Here is a 15,268-nt window from a genome sequence, read left to right on the forward strand (position 1 = left end):
TTTAGATTTCGCAGAGCGAATGTACGGGATAAAATCGGTTGGTACGTATTTCATCTCTTCATCAGTAATAACACTCTGTTAGATGATCAGGCAGTGTAACAGCAGAATTAGCGATTTATGTTCCCCAAACGCGTTACGCGTCTTTATTTAGAGAATAGTCGTAACTGATAAGTTTTGAGTAGCTCTTACATTTCACTTATTGTTCACATACTATATCTTTCTTCTTCTGGCACAATGTAGCAGAATGAACACTACTGCACGTTACAAAGAGACTAATTCAGTTTCAGTTCTGATGAAACCAGGTAACGGTTTTTTAAGTTATTAAATCAGCATCTGATGACAATACAGACCAAATATTTACAAAAATTCTCAGTGCTCTGATCTCAGAGGTATTCCCAGTGTGAGTGATAGACGGTTTGATACTGGAAAACGTCTAAAATCCACACTGTTGTTATAAAAATGACTTTGTAACTTCTTTATCATGTTATTGTTGAACCGTGAGTTTACTTTCAAAACTTTTTCTTAAGAATTTACTTAATTTACTAGCGATTCATCAAGATCATTAACACATTTAATCACACTATGTGAGCGTGGAAGTAGTTGCCAGTGAGTAACTGATGAAAACAAATCAAATTTCTTTCATCAAATGGAAATTTTATTCCTAAAAGCCTTTTTTTTTGCAAACACATTTAAAATTATAATCAGAAAGCATCCTCTAAATATCAAGTTACAATTTATTCAGAGACAGAAAGAACAAATTTTTGACAGTATGAGCTTTCGGGCTGAGAACTTGCCGCTCTCTTTTGACACGGCCGTAGTCACGACCGCTTACAACAACCGCTGAAAGACGACACTGGTGCAAATCTGCAACATACCAGATTACTTTAAACTAAAAATTTTAACAACTCTCACAAGAACATAAACTATGCACCCCGTAGGAGGGATGGAAATGGTGCAAACCCTAACATTAAAAGATTAACTTGCCAGCGAAGGTGCAACTTGATTTCATGATATATATATATAAAAAAAAATAACACTCTTACGGTGGAAGGGTGGCAACTTTACATACTAAAATAACCATTTAAATAAAAACCCATGAAATGCAGTCTTACATAGAATATACAAGGTTGGCCAAACATGCTCTAAATTACACATATACCGCCTCTCAAGATGATAGGCAAGATAAAAACGTATGTAAGGAATTCGGCCGTTACACTTCAAGCAATAAACTCGTTAACACCGAATCCGACAAACATGACAGAGGCAGCTATTAACGTACGGCAGACAGACAGACAGACACTAACTGCCTAACAAATGCGGACGGGAGACAGAAGAGCAAGATGGGGACGAGAGACTGACCAAGAAAACAAGTAGAATTTAACAAGTAAGTGAAACGAGATATCACGAATCAATTAACTTCTGATAAACTGCGATGTCTGGCGAAGACCTGGCGCAGCATCCCCAAAACGCTCTCCCGAACCGTCCGCTGCCAGCCGCTTCAACGGACGCAGGAAGGCGGCAGCTCGCACCGGCCAGCCCGATGTCGTGGGTTGACTCCTGTTGCTCTCGTGTCGGCCGGGAAGCCACTACCCCTCGCTATAAGGCGCGGCCCACTGGACTGACGTGGCGATCTCACATGCGCCGACGCTCAAGACGGACAAGTCATCTTGTGTCCCAGTGCGCGACCGACCAACCGATCGATCGATCCAACCGCCAATGACCATTGCCTGAACAAACTCGAGCGAACTTGCGGCCTAACACATACTAGCACTCCGGACGACAGACAGACACTGACTGCCCCACAGTGACCCGGCTGACCAACTGACCAGACTCACCGCCTCGTGAGCTCATAGCGCTCCTTAAATGCACGTGAACAGGCTACCTTTCCCCTTTCACACCAGAGGGAGACACCAAAGCTGCAATTGCCACAGCAGCGCCACCGCCAGAAACGGAGGGCGACTGCTTTACACTACGCGCTGCGGCGCGCTCTTCAAAACAGCAAATTTTACCACGGCTCAATTGTAAACGTGCACAACAAATACACTGAAGAGTCTAACAAACTGGTACACCTGCCTAATATACTGTAGGGCCTCCGCGAGCACGCAGAAGTGGTATGGACTCGACTAATGTCTGAAGTAGTGCTGGAGAGAACTGACACCATGAATCCTGCAGGGCTATCCATAAATCCGTAAGAGCGTGTTGCAAGGAATCCTAGATATGCTCAATAATGTTCACGTCTGGGGAGTCTGATGGTCAGTGGAAGTATTTAAAGTCCTGCTGGAATTGCCCAAGTCCGTCGGAAAGCACAATGGTCATGAATGGATGCAATTGATCAGACAAGGTGTTTACGTACGTGTCAACTGTCAGAGTCGTATCTACACGTATCAGGGGTCCCATATCACTCCAACTGTACACGCCCCACACATTTACAGAGCCTCCACCAGCTTGAAAAGTCCCCTGATGACATGCAGGTTCCATGGATTCATTAGATTGTCTCCATACCCGTACACGCCCATCCGGTCGATACAATTTGAAACGAGACTCGTCCGACCAGGCAACGTGTTTCCAATCATCAACAGTCCAGTGTCGGTGTTGACGGGCCCAGGCGAGGCGTAAAGCATTGTGGCGTGCAGTCTTCAAGGGTACACGAGTGGGCCTTCGACTCCGAAAGCCCATATCGATGACGTTCCGTTGACTGATTCGCACGCTGACACTTGTTGATGGCCCAGCACTGAAATCTGCAGCAATTTGCGTAAGGATTAAACATCTGTCACGTTGAACGATTCTCTTCAGTCACCGTTGGTCCCGTTCTCGCAGGATCTTTTTCCGGCCGCAGCGATGTCGGGGATTTGATGTTTTCCCGGATTACTGATGTTGACGGTACACTCGTGAAATTGTACGGGAAAATCCCCACTTCTTCGCTACCCCGGAGATGCTGTGTCCCATCGCTTTGCGCCGACTATAACACCACGTTCAAAATCGCTTAAATCTTAATAATCTGCCATTGAAGCAGCATTAGCGGATCTAACAACTGCGCCAGACATTTGCTGTCTTATATAGGCGTTGCCGATCGCAGCACCGTATTCTGCCTGTTCACATATCTCTGTACTTGAATACGCATGTCTATACCACTTTCTTTGGCGCTTTAGTGTATAATGAACGACCGACAAGGATGAAGCAGCGATGACAGCACGCACCGCACTTTCTTAAAATGTGTGACACAGGATATGATACCCACGCTCGTTTCATGTAGAGGTGGTAATGATGACGTTCTTTCCTTTGCAGCACAGGAATCAATCCACGTGATCGCCTTAGAAGATTAAAGTTATTGTAAAACGGAGCATCGAACAAACCGCTTTAAAACGAATTTCTGGAATAGTGTGCGAAAGAATCAACATCAGCAGATTTGTTATGTTCCAGACGAATTTACAGGTACAACTAGCGAAAATAACAATCAAGATAGAAAAATCAAATTAACGTAGTTGTAAACGTGAACGGAAATGCGTTTCACAATTAATTTTACCGCCCCCCCCCCCCCATGAACCACGGACCTTGGCGTTGGTGGGGAGGCTTGCGTGCCTCAACGATACAGATAGCCGTACCGTAGGTGCAACCACGGCGGAGGGGTATCTGTTGAGAGGCCAGACAAACGTGTGGTTCCTGAAGAGGGGCAGCAGCCTTTTCAGTAGTTGCAGACCAACAGTCTGGATGATTGACTGATATGGCCTTGTAACACTAACCAAAATAGCCTTGCTGTTCTGGTACTGCAAACGGCTGAAAGCAAGGGGAAACTACAGCCGTAATTTTTCCCGAGGGCATTCAGCTTTACTGTATGATGAAATGATGATGGCGTCCTCTTGGGTAAAATATTCCGGAGGTAAAATAGTCCCCCATTTGGATCTCCGGGCGGGAACTACTCAGGCGGACGTTGTTATCAGGAGAAAGAAAAAAAAAAAATGGTTCAAATGGCTCTGAGCACTATGGGACTCAACGTCTGTGGTCATAAGTCCCCCAGAACTTAGAACTACTTAAACCTAACTAACCTAAGGACATCACACACATCCATGCCCGAGGCAGGATTCGAACCTGCGACCACAGCGGTCGCGCGGTTCCGGAATGAGCGCCTAGAACCGCTCGACCACCGCGGCCGGCGGAGAAAGAAAACTGGCGTTCTACGGATCGGAGCGTGGAATGTCAGATCCCTTAATCCGGCAGGTAGGTTAGAAATTTAAAAAGGAAAATGGATAGGTTAAAGTTAGATATAGTGGGAATTAGTGAAGTTCGGTGGCAGGAGGAACAAGACTTTTGGTCAGGTGAATACAGGGTTATAAATACAAAATCAAATAGGGGTAATGCAGTATTAGGTTTAAAAATGAATAAAAAAATAGGAGTACGGGTAAGCTACTACAAACAGCATAGTGAACGCATTATTGTGGCCAAGATAGACACGAAGCCCACGCCTACTACAGTAGTACAAGTTTATATGCCAACTAGCTCTGCAGATGAAGAAATTGATGAACTGTATGAGGAGATAAAAGAAATTATTCAAATAGTGAAGGGAGACGAAAATTTAATAGTCATGGGTGACTGGAATTCAAGCGTAGGAAAAGAGAGAGGGAAACATAGTAGGTGAATATGGATTGGGGCTAAGAAATGAAAGAGGAAGCCGTCTGGTAGAATTTTGCACAGAGCATAACTTAATCACAGCCAACACTTGGTTTAAGAATCATGAAAGAAGATTGTATACATGGAAGAACCCTGGAGATACTAAAAGGTATCACATAGATTATATAATGGTAAGACAGAGATTTAGGTTCAAATGGTTCAAATGGCTCTGAGCATTATGGGACTTGACAGCTATGGTCATCAGTCACCTAGAACTTAGAACTACTTAAACCTAACTAACCTAATTACAGCACACAACACCCAGTCATCACGAGGCAGAGAAAATCTCTGACCCCGCCGGGAATCGAACCCGGGACCCCGGGCGTGGGAAGCGAGAACGCTACCGCACGACCACGAGCTGCGGAGAGACAGAGATTTAGGAACCAGGTTTTAAATTGTAATACATTTCCAGGGGCAGATGTGGACTCTGACCACAATCTATTGGTTATGAACTGTAGATTAAAACTGAAGAAACTGCAAAAAGGTGGGAATTTAAGGAGATGGGACCTGGATAAACTGAAAGAACCAGAGGTTGTACAGAGTTTCAGGGAGAGCATAAGGGAACAACTGACAGGAATGGGGGAAAGAAATACGGTAGAAGAAGAATGGGTAACTTTGAGGGATGAAATAGTGAAGGCAGCAGAGGATCAAATAGGTAAAAAGACGAGGGCTAGTAGAAACCCTTGGGTAACAGAAGAAATATTGAATTTAATTGATGAAAGGAGAAAATATAAAAATGCAGTAAATGAAGCAGGCAAAAAGGAATACAAACGTCTCAAAAATGAGATCGACAGGAAGTGCAAAATGGCTAAGCAGGGATGGCTAGAGGACAAATGTAAGGATGTAGAGGCTTATCTCACTAGGGGTAAGATAGATACTGCGTATAGGAAAATTAAAGAGACCTTTGGAGAAAGGAGAACCACTTGCATGAATATCAAGAGCTTTGATGGAAACCCAGTTCTAAGCAAAGAAGGGAAAGCAGAAAGGTGGAAGGAGTATATAGAGGGTCTATACAAGGACAATATTATGGAAATGGAAGAGGATGTAGATAAAGATGAAATGGGAGATATGATACTGCGTGAAAAGTTTGACAGAGCACTGAAAGACCTGAGTCGAAACAAGGCCCCCGGAGTAGACAACATTCCATTAGAACTACTGACAGCCTTTAGAGAGCCAGTCCTGACAAAACTCTACTATCTGGTGAGCAAGATGTATGAGACAGGCGAAATACCCTCAGACTTCAAGAAGAATATAATAATTCCAATCCCAAAGAAAGCAGGTGTTGACAGATGTGAAAATTACCGAACTATCAGTTTAATAAGTCCCAGCTGCAAAATACTAACGCGAATTCTTCACAGACGAATGGAAAAAAAGATAGAAGCCGACCTTGGGGAAGATCAGTTTGGATTCCGTAGAAATGTTGGAACACGTGAGGCAATACTGACCCTACGACTTACCTTAGAAGAAAGATTAAGGAAAGGCAAACCTACGTTTCTAGCATTTGTAGACTTAGAGAAAGCTTTTGACAATGTTGATTGGAATACTCTCTTTCAAATTCTGAAGGTGACAGGGGTAAAATACAGGGAGCGGAAGGCTATTTAGAATTTGTACAGAAAGCGGATGGCAATTATAAGAGTCGAGTGGTATGAAAGGGAAGCAGTGGTTGGGAAGGGAGTGAGACAGGGTTGTAGCCTATCCCCGATGTTATTCAATCGGTATATTGAGCAAGCAAAAAAGGAAGCAAAAGAAGTTCGGAGTAGGAATTAAAATCTATGGAGAAGAAATAAAAACCTTGAGGTTCGCCGATGACATTGTAATTCTGTCAGAGACAGCAAAGGACTTGGAAGAGCAGTTGAACGGAATGGACAGTGTCATGAAAGGAGGATATAAGATGAACATCAACAAAAGCAAAACTAGGATAATGGAATGTAGTCGAATTAAGTCGGGTATTGCTGAGGGAATTAGATTAGGAAATGAGACACTTAAAGTAGTAAAGGAGATTTGTTATTTGGGGAGCAAAATAACTGATGATGGTCGAAGTAGAGAGGATATAAAAAGTAGACTGGCAATGGCAAGGAAAGCGTTTCTGAAGAAGAAAAATTTGTTAACATCGAGTGTAGATTTAAGTGTCAGGAAGTCGTTTCTGAAAGTATTTGTATGGAGTGTAGCCATGTATGGAAGTGAAGCATGGACGATAAATAGTTTAGACAAGAAAAGAATAGAAGCTTTCGAAATGTGGTGCTACAGAATAATGCTGAAGATTAGATGGGTAGAGGTATTGAATAGAATTGGGGAGAAGAGGAGCTTGTGGCACAACTTGACTAGAAGAAGGGATCGGTTGGTAGAACATGTTCTGAGACAACGAGGGATCACCAATTTAATATTGGAGGGCAGCGTGGAGGGTAAAAATCGTAGAGGGAGACCAAGAGATGAATACACTAAGCAGATTCAGAAGTATGTAGGCTGCAGTGGGTACTGGGAGATGAAGAAGCTTGCACAGGATAGAGTAACATGGAGGGCTGCATCAAACCAGTCTCAGGACTGACGACCACAACAACAAAAACAATTATTTTTATGTCTTACGCAAGACCTCAGATTCTGCTGTCTCGCCATGGCTTTTTAGCAGTCTGAATTACAAAATAATTGACGATTTCCGTTTCTTGTTGCTGACATATTTCTTCTCCTTTCATCCAAGTTTGTGGCAAACTGATATCGTTTCACAGTAAATGTGTGACCATGGTGCCATAACTGTATAGAATTCAGCAAACTATAATTATATCGACAGCAAAATTCAGGTTCATATTCATTGCTCGTAGTAACACACGCCATTTGTTCGACAATATGTCATTGTCTTCCTGCTGTAATACGTTTCTAAGCGTGTTATGTAATTCATCGAAGCTTGAGGAAGACCTTAAGAAATAGCTGAAAAACTTCGATTCATCCTCTAGTAGCTTGTTAAACAAAACGTAAAAAGCTCAGTGTACTAACTATTTACTCACTATTGGATGCATCCACTTCTTTCGAAGTAATTTTTTTCCTTTTCAAACTTTCAGTCCCACGTACACCACTGTTACACAGTGTATAGCATCCATCGCAACTACCATGTGAAAAAAAGAAACAGTCTATCTGCGTTGTCTCCTCGGGGCCTCGTCACGAACCGTCTTCAGTCTAAGAAAATTTCTCGCTGTACAAAAATGAACAGTGTATTGTCTCACTTATCTTGAATTTATATTGTTGTTTAGTCGCAAGGCAAACTTCTATCAGGTTTCCTTTACTTATTTTTTTAAAAATTGACTTTCCTAACAAAAGGAGATACTGAATATTTCGTGAATGTCACAATGCAGACAAAATAAAATGATGCATTCACTGAAGGGATCACTCTGTCGCTGGTCTATCTTTAATTTCAAAATAAAAATAACAGTTAATTCATTGTTGTCTAAAAACTGACTTACTAAAGCGTATGCGAAAAAGGAACACGAGACACATCAGTAAACTCGACGTAATACATGGAGATAGTCTCGGATGAGGCCTGTCGCAACCCGTAGTCAGAAGGAGAGCCATGCCTCTTTCCGCTCTCAAGTCAATATATGTATATACCTAAAGTGCACCAAACATTAACTGGCAAGCGACTTCGTATGAAGGCATTTTTTTTACCAAAAATTTTCCTCACAATCAAATGGAAATCATTGCATAGTGGCACTAAATACTGCCTGTGCGGACAGACAGTTTCAAAATTATTTTTTTCGAAAAAATTAAACGTTTTGCTGGTAAACTAACAAAAGAGTTGGATGTAGCTTTGCTTCACTGACATAAAATAATATTTTAGGCATCGTAAGTTGCTCGAAGTTTGGCTCCGCGCTTTTCGTTTTGCACGCGCCCAGCATGGCTGTAGGACTCAACATTTATCACCAGCGTCTGTTTGCTCCTGAAACATTCCACTAGTGTGTTCTCAACCTTAGGCTGGAGCTAATCATAAGAGTGCGCAATCACAGACAAGTGGACAGGCCCCCACACCTGTCCTGCGTCCCCAGACTCTTAGGTAGACTTTGGTGTCTTAAGAAGAATCCCTTTTACATCCAAAAAAGAGCTGCCAACAGATAAACCCGACTTGGTCTTCCTTGGTGCATGGCAAGTAGCTGCCACTGACTGCTATAGCTGCTGTTTCACTTTTGAGGGAAGTGGTGGTCTCATTTATGATCTTAAGTGACAAAATGTATTTCTTCTTACATCGGTCCAAACATTATTATTCCACAATTGGTTTTGTCCAGAGTTCAACAAATACGGCACCCATCAAGAGCAAAGTTTTCTGTTAATTAATTTACGACGTAAAATAACACTACTTTTTTCTGTTACGCGTATGGAGATATTTTTATCATACATTGTTAATTGCTGATATTCCACTATTATATGTGGCATTTCTCGGTGTTTTTATTTGTGACTCCAATTTTGGACCGTTTTTACGTACATTATATTCAAGAGAAATATGACCAAATCTTAATTTAGTCACCCATTTCTTTACTGTTGAATGAAGGCACAGGCCCCTCAAGTTCTTCACCAACTTTGAATGAATATCCGTTGGCGATTAACTGTCAAATTCCACGAATTTTGTGACTGTACGGTGTTCCGTTTCATTCATTATAACTAAACACTCAACACTACTCTGCAATGATGTTGACGCTTGATATACGTTATTGGTCAAAGTTGTTGTTGTGGTCTTCAGTCCTGAGACTGGTTTGATGCAGCTCTCCATGCTACTCTATCCTGTGCAAGCTTCTTCATCTCCCAGTACCTACTGCAACCTACATCCTTCTGAATCTGCTTAGTGTATTGATCTCTTGGTCTCCCTCTACGATTTTTACCCTCCACGCTGCCCTCTAATGCTAAATTTGTGATCCCTCGATGCCTCAGAACATGTCCTACCAACCGATCCCTTCTTCTAGTCAAGTTGTGCCACAAACTTCTCTTCTCCCCAATCCTATTCAATACCTCCTCATTAGTTACGTGATCTACCCACCTTATCTTCAGCATTCTTCTGTAGCACCACATTTCGAAAGCTTCTATTCTCTTCTTGTCCAAACTAGTTATCGTCCATGTCTCACTTCCATACATGGCTACACTCCATACAAATACTTTCAGAAACGACTTCCTGACACCTAAATCTATATTCGATGTTAACAAATTTCTCTTCTTGAGAAACGCTTTCCTTGCCATTGCCAGTCTACATTTTATATCCTCTCTACTTCGACCATCATCGGTTATTTTACTCCCTAAATAGCAAAACTCCTTTACTACTTTAAGTGTCTCATTTCCTAATCTAATTCCCTCAGCATCACCCGACTTAATTTGACTACATTCCATTATCCTCGTTTTGCTTTTGTTGATGTTCATCTTATATCCTCCTTTCAAGACACTGTCCATTCCGTTCAACTGCTCTTCCAAGTCCTTTGCTGTCTCTGACAGAATTACAATGTCATCGGCGAACCTCAAAGTTTTTACTTCTTCTCCATGAATTTTAATACCTACTCCGAATTTTTCTTTAGTTTCCTTTACTGCTTGCTCAATATACAGATTGAATAACATCGGGGAGAGGCTACAACCCTGTCTCACTCCTTTCCCAATCACTGCTTCCCTTTCATGCCCCTCGACTCTTATAACTGCCATCTGGTTTCTGTACAAATTGTAAATAGCCTTTCGCTCCCTGTATTTTACCCCTGCCACCTTCAGAATTTGAAAGAGAGTATTCCAGTCAACATTGTCAAAAGCTTTCTCTAAGTCTACAAATGCTAGAAACGTAGGTTTGCCTTTTCTTAATCTTTCTTCCAAGATAAGTCGTAAGGTCAGTATTGCCTCACGTGTTCCAACATTTCTACGGAATCCAAACTGATCTTCCCCGAGGTCGGCTTCTACCAGTTTTTCCATTCGTCTGTAAAGAATTCGCGTTAGTATTTTGCAGCTGTGACTTATTAAACTGATAGTTCGGTAACTTTCACATCTGTCAACACCTGCTTTCTTTGGGATTGGAATTATTATATTCTTCTTAAAGTCTGAGGGTATTTCGCCTGTCTCATACATCGTGCTCACCAGATGGTAGAGTTTTCTCATGACTGGCTCTCCTGAGGCCATCAGTAGTTCTAATGGAATGTTGTCTACTCCCGGGGCCTTGTTTTGACTCATGTCTTTCAGTGCTCTGTCAAACTCTTCACGCAGCATCTTATCTCCCATTTCATCTTCATCTACATCCTCTTCCATTTCCATAATATTGTCCTCAAGTACATCGCCCTTGTATAAACCCTCTATATACTCCTTCCACCTTTCTGCTTTCCCTTCTTTGCTTAGAACTGGGTTGCCATCTGAGCTCTTGATGTTCATACAAGTGGTTCTCTTCTCTCCAAAGGTCTCTTTAATTTTCCTGTAGGCAGTATCTATCTTACCCCTAGTGAGACAAGCCTCTACATCCTTACATTTGTCCTCTAGCCATCCCTGCTTAGCCATTTTGCACTTCCTGTCGATTTCATTTTTGAGACGTTTGTATTCCTTTTTGCCTGCTTCATTTACTGCATTTTTATATTTTCTCCTTTCATCAATTAAATTCAATGTTTCTTCTGTTACCCAAGGATTTCTATTAGCCCGCGTCTTTTTACCTACTTGATCCTCTGCTGCCTTCACTATTTCATCCCTCAGAGCTACCCATTCTTCTTCTACTGTATTTCTTTCCCCCATTCCTGTCAATTGTTCCCTAATGCTCTCCCTGAAACTCTGTACAACCTCTGGTTCTTTCAGTTTATCCAGGTCCCATCTCCTTAAATTCCCACCTTTTTGCAGTTTCTTTAGTTTCAATCTGCAGTTCATAACCAATAGATTGTGGTCAGAATCTACATCTGCCCCAGGAAATGTCTTACAATTTAAAACCTGGTTCCTAAATCTCTGTCTTACCATTATATAATCTATCTGAAACCTGTCAGTATCTCCAGGCTTCTTCCATGTATACAGCCTCCTTTCATGATTCTTGAACCAAGTGTTAGCTATGATTAAGTTATGCTCTGTGCAAAATTCTACAAGGCGGCTTCCTCTTTCATTCCTTCCCCCCAATCCATATTCACCTACTATGTTTCCTTCTCTCCCTTTTCCTACTGACGAATTCCAGTCACCCATCACTATTAAATTTTCGTCTCCCTTCACTACCTGAATAATTTCTTTTATCTCGTCATACATTTCATCTATTTCTTCATCATCTGCAGAGCTAGTTGGCATATAAACTTGTACTACTGTAGTAGGCATGGGCTTTGTGTCTATCTTGGCCACAATAATGCGTTCACTATGCTGTTTGTAGTAGCTAACCCGCACGCCTATTTTTTTATTCATTATTAAACCTACTCCTGCATTACCCCTATTTGATTTTGTATTTATAACCCTGTAATCACCTGACCAAAAGTCTTGTTCCTCCTGCCACCGAACTTCACTAATTCCCACTATATCTAACTTTAACCTATCCATCTCCCTTTTTAAATTTTCTAACCTACCTGCCCGATTAAGTGATCTGACATTCCACGCTCCGATCCGTAGAACGCCAGTTTTCTTTCTCCTGATAACGACGTCCTCCTGAGTAGTCCCCGCCCGGAGATCCGAATGGGGGACTATTTTACCTCCGGAATATTTTACCCAAGAGGACGCCATCATCATTTAATCATACAGTAGAGCTGCATGTCCTCGGGAAAAATTACGGCTGTAGTTTCCCCTTGCTTTCAGCCGTTCGCAGTACCAGCACAGCAAGGCCGTTTTGGTTAATGTTACAAGGCCAGATCAGTCAATCATCCAGACTGTTGCCCCTGCAACTACTGAAAAGGCTGCTGCCCCTCTTCAGGAACCACATGTTTGTCTGGCCTCTCAACAGATACCCCTCCGTTGTGGTTGCACCTACGGTACGGCCATCTGTATCGCTGAGGCACGCAAGCCTCCCCACCAACGGCAAGGTCCATGGTTCATGGTCAAAGTATACCAACACAATAACACGAAAATTTTACTGATCTCAGCTCTATCTCTCTGCTAGGTGAGAGATTTTCACCTTGCCTTCATAGATAATATAAAATGCTGCTGCAGTCGCCTAAGAACATCTGTTCCTGCATATCACAGTACACGCAATTTTGCTCGATCTTTGCGAAACAAATAGTAAACGCTGTGTAATGTTACTGTTATCAAATGTTCGTGTTCCCTGTCAGTATGGCACGTTATTATATAAAGTTCGTTTCCTGACATACCATCGACCTTCTCCGAGAATTTGGATTAAACATGGGAATACGTCTGGCTCACAACTGTCATGTTACTAATAACTTCTCGCATATTCTGGCCTACTTAAATACTTTTCGCTAACGCCACAACAAGGAATAGCTAGGTTTACCTCACGATCATCTTACCATGGGAAGTTCCATCCTGGGCCGGCAGGTGTGGCCGAGCGGTTCTAGGTGCTTCAGTCTGGAACCGCGCGACCGCTACTGTCGCAGGTTCGAATCTTGCCTGGGGCTTGGATGTGTGTGATGTCCTTAGGCTAGTTAGGTTCAAGTAGTTCTAAGTCTATGGGACTGATGACCTCCGGTGTTAAGTCCCATAGTGCTCAGAGCCATTTGAACCACTTGAAGTTTCATTCTGTTCAATCCGACTATGTTATTAATAGAAACCGAACCAGTTAAATGTGACGCGTGCTTCATTATAATGGAGAAGATAAGCAATTGGCACGCTTTGAAAGCAAATCAAATATGCAAGCAGCAGAACAAGTTGTGTGTTTTGGATGCCTATGCGCTAGGCGTGGCGTAACTACCTGTTTAAGTGGTATTGCTGTTTGAGCAGCATGCGTTCGCCACCAGCTGCTTCGATTAAACATGTTAATTAAGCAGACGCTGTTACCGATGAAATTTTCGACAGCTTTGTGACAGCTGATGAGTATGTACTACGTTCACAGCACACTGAAGGTGGTACGCATTTTGTCCGATCATGTAGTTTATTTATCGATTCAAACAAAGTGTCCGTTTAAAAATCATTTACTAGTGATGCCTAGGGAAATGTAATTTGTGAGATTCGTAGGTAAGTCTACATATAAGTAGCAGCGTACTCAATACAACAATTTCAGTACTCTCAGTCACATACACTCCCCTCCTCCATCAAGCTGGTTCACAACTGGTTGCTAGCGACTGGTAGTCATTTTTCGGCATACTTTTACACAGGTCTCCAGTGCATGGTCCATCGTTGCTGTTTGCCGACAAATAAATATATTCCAACCATCTAAGCACAATTTGTGCCTGGTGATGAGGGCAACACTGTACCGCGTTGTACTTCGGAAGTTAACAGATGTTCGTGCAGTCAAATCAAACAGTAAGTAGAACACCGAATATAATCGTTGGCGATCCATATTACAGCATTTTCATTTACGGAAAATGAATGCAAACGAATGAGAAGTTCAACCAAAGTATGCCGTACAAAAGAATGAAAGGATAACTTTCTCTAAACTCCATAATTGTCACCCATGTGGACGCATAAGTTTGAAATTTGACTCGAAGGTTGGGCAACCCATTCGAGTCCCATTAGATGGAGTTTGCCTACCTTCAGGTGCTACAGCAGCCGCGAGACTAATTTAGTGTCGGAGTATCCGACAAGTACATTTTTAAAGTGCTTGGGTGGCACCGAGGGTGTTGCTGAACTGGGGGCTCTTAGAGGGATCCTTTGACGTCTGTTCACGTACATGTTAATGTAACATCCACCCCCTCCCACTCCCCTCCGCCCCCTCCCATGATCACGTCATCACGCCACAGGAGGACGCGAAACAGGGGCGTTGAAAAATCATAACACCTCTTAGCTTCTTCGCAGCACATTCATATTTCGTCGAATAGTTTTGTTCGGTCCATATTTGTTCCGCCCTGTATACCAGAACAAAAATTGCGGCCACACTACACTCCAAAGCGGTCAGATCGCGTTCAGTGGGATAGCAGCCTCACAGTGTCCTTAGAGTAGGGCTGAAACCCGCAGGGGGTGGCAGCAGTGTCGAAAGTTGTCAAGAACATTGTCCTGTTGCTCACTGCAATGCAAAGTGTCGTTTTCGATCGCGAAATGTGTGGGAATCAACGCCTCAAGGGACGGGGTGGTTCCAGTGACGTCTTTTATGCCACCCCCTGAGGTCTTTCCGTGTCGCTTCTGAGCGGTGGTGTGCCTAAAGTGTTTCCCTCAGCCACTCATAAGAATTCCGCTTGATTTCAAAGCTAGATGTTGTCACTCTGACCTCCATCGCAGAGGCGGAAAAATAAAGGGTGAATTGTGAGTAAGAGGGGGTGTGACGACCTCACAATTGGGTGACACGTCCACGGTGGCGGTGAAAAAATTATGCCGAAATTTCGTGCCAAAGTGATATCATTAACCCACCTTAAAGCTCATATGAACTTTTCAGCTGTGCCCTTTCTTGCGCATGTGTCGACACGTTTGCTGTTTGAAGCGTCGCTCAGCCCGAGGATGACACGCCAGAACCCGTCATCATTCACCAGGCAGTGTCTGTGTCTAAGGTGTTATATCTTCCGATGCCGCACAGCCCGGAATATACTTCCGCGTGGAACTGAGACGTCTG

General features: G+C 42.8%; 1 protein-coding gene across 2 annotated transcripts in view; it reads left to right on the forward strand.

The window, feature by feature from the left end:
• The window catches only part of LOC126183464 (glutamate receptor ionotropic, kainate 2-like), a 499,151-nt gene that overhangs the window by 13,159 nt on the left and 470,724 nt on the right, over nucleotides 1-15,268 (forward strand). The gene's annotated exons all lie outside the window — the stretch shown is intronic.

Source organism: Schistocerca cancellata, chromosome 4, assembly GCF_023864275.1.
Source record: "Schistocerca cancellata isolate TAMUIC-IGC-003103 chromosome 4, iqSchCanc2.1, whole genome shotgun sequence".
Taxonomy (NCBI): Eukaryota; Metazoa; Arthropoda; class Insecta; order Orthoptera; family Acrididae; genus Schistocerca; species Schistocerca cancellata.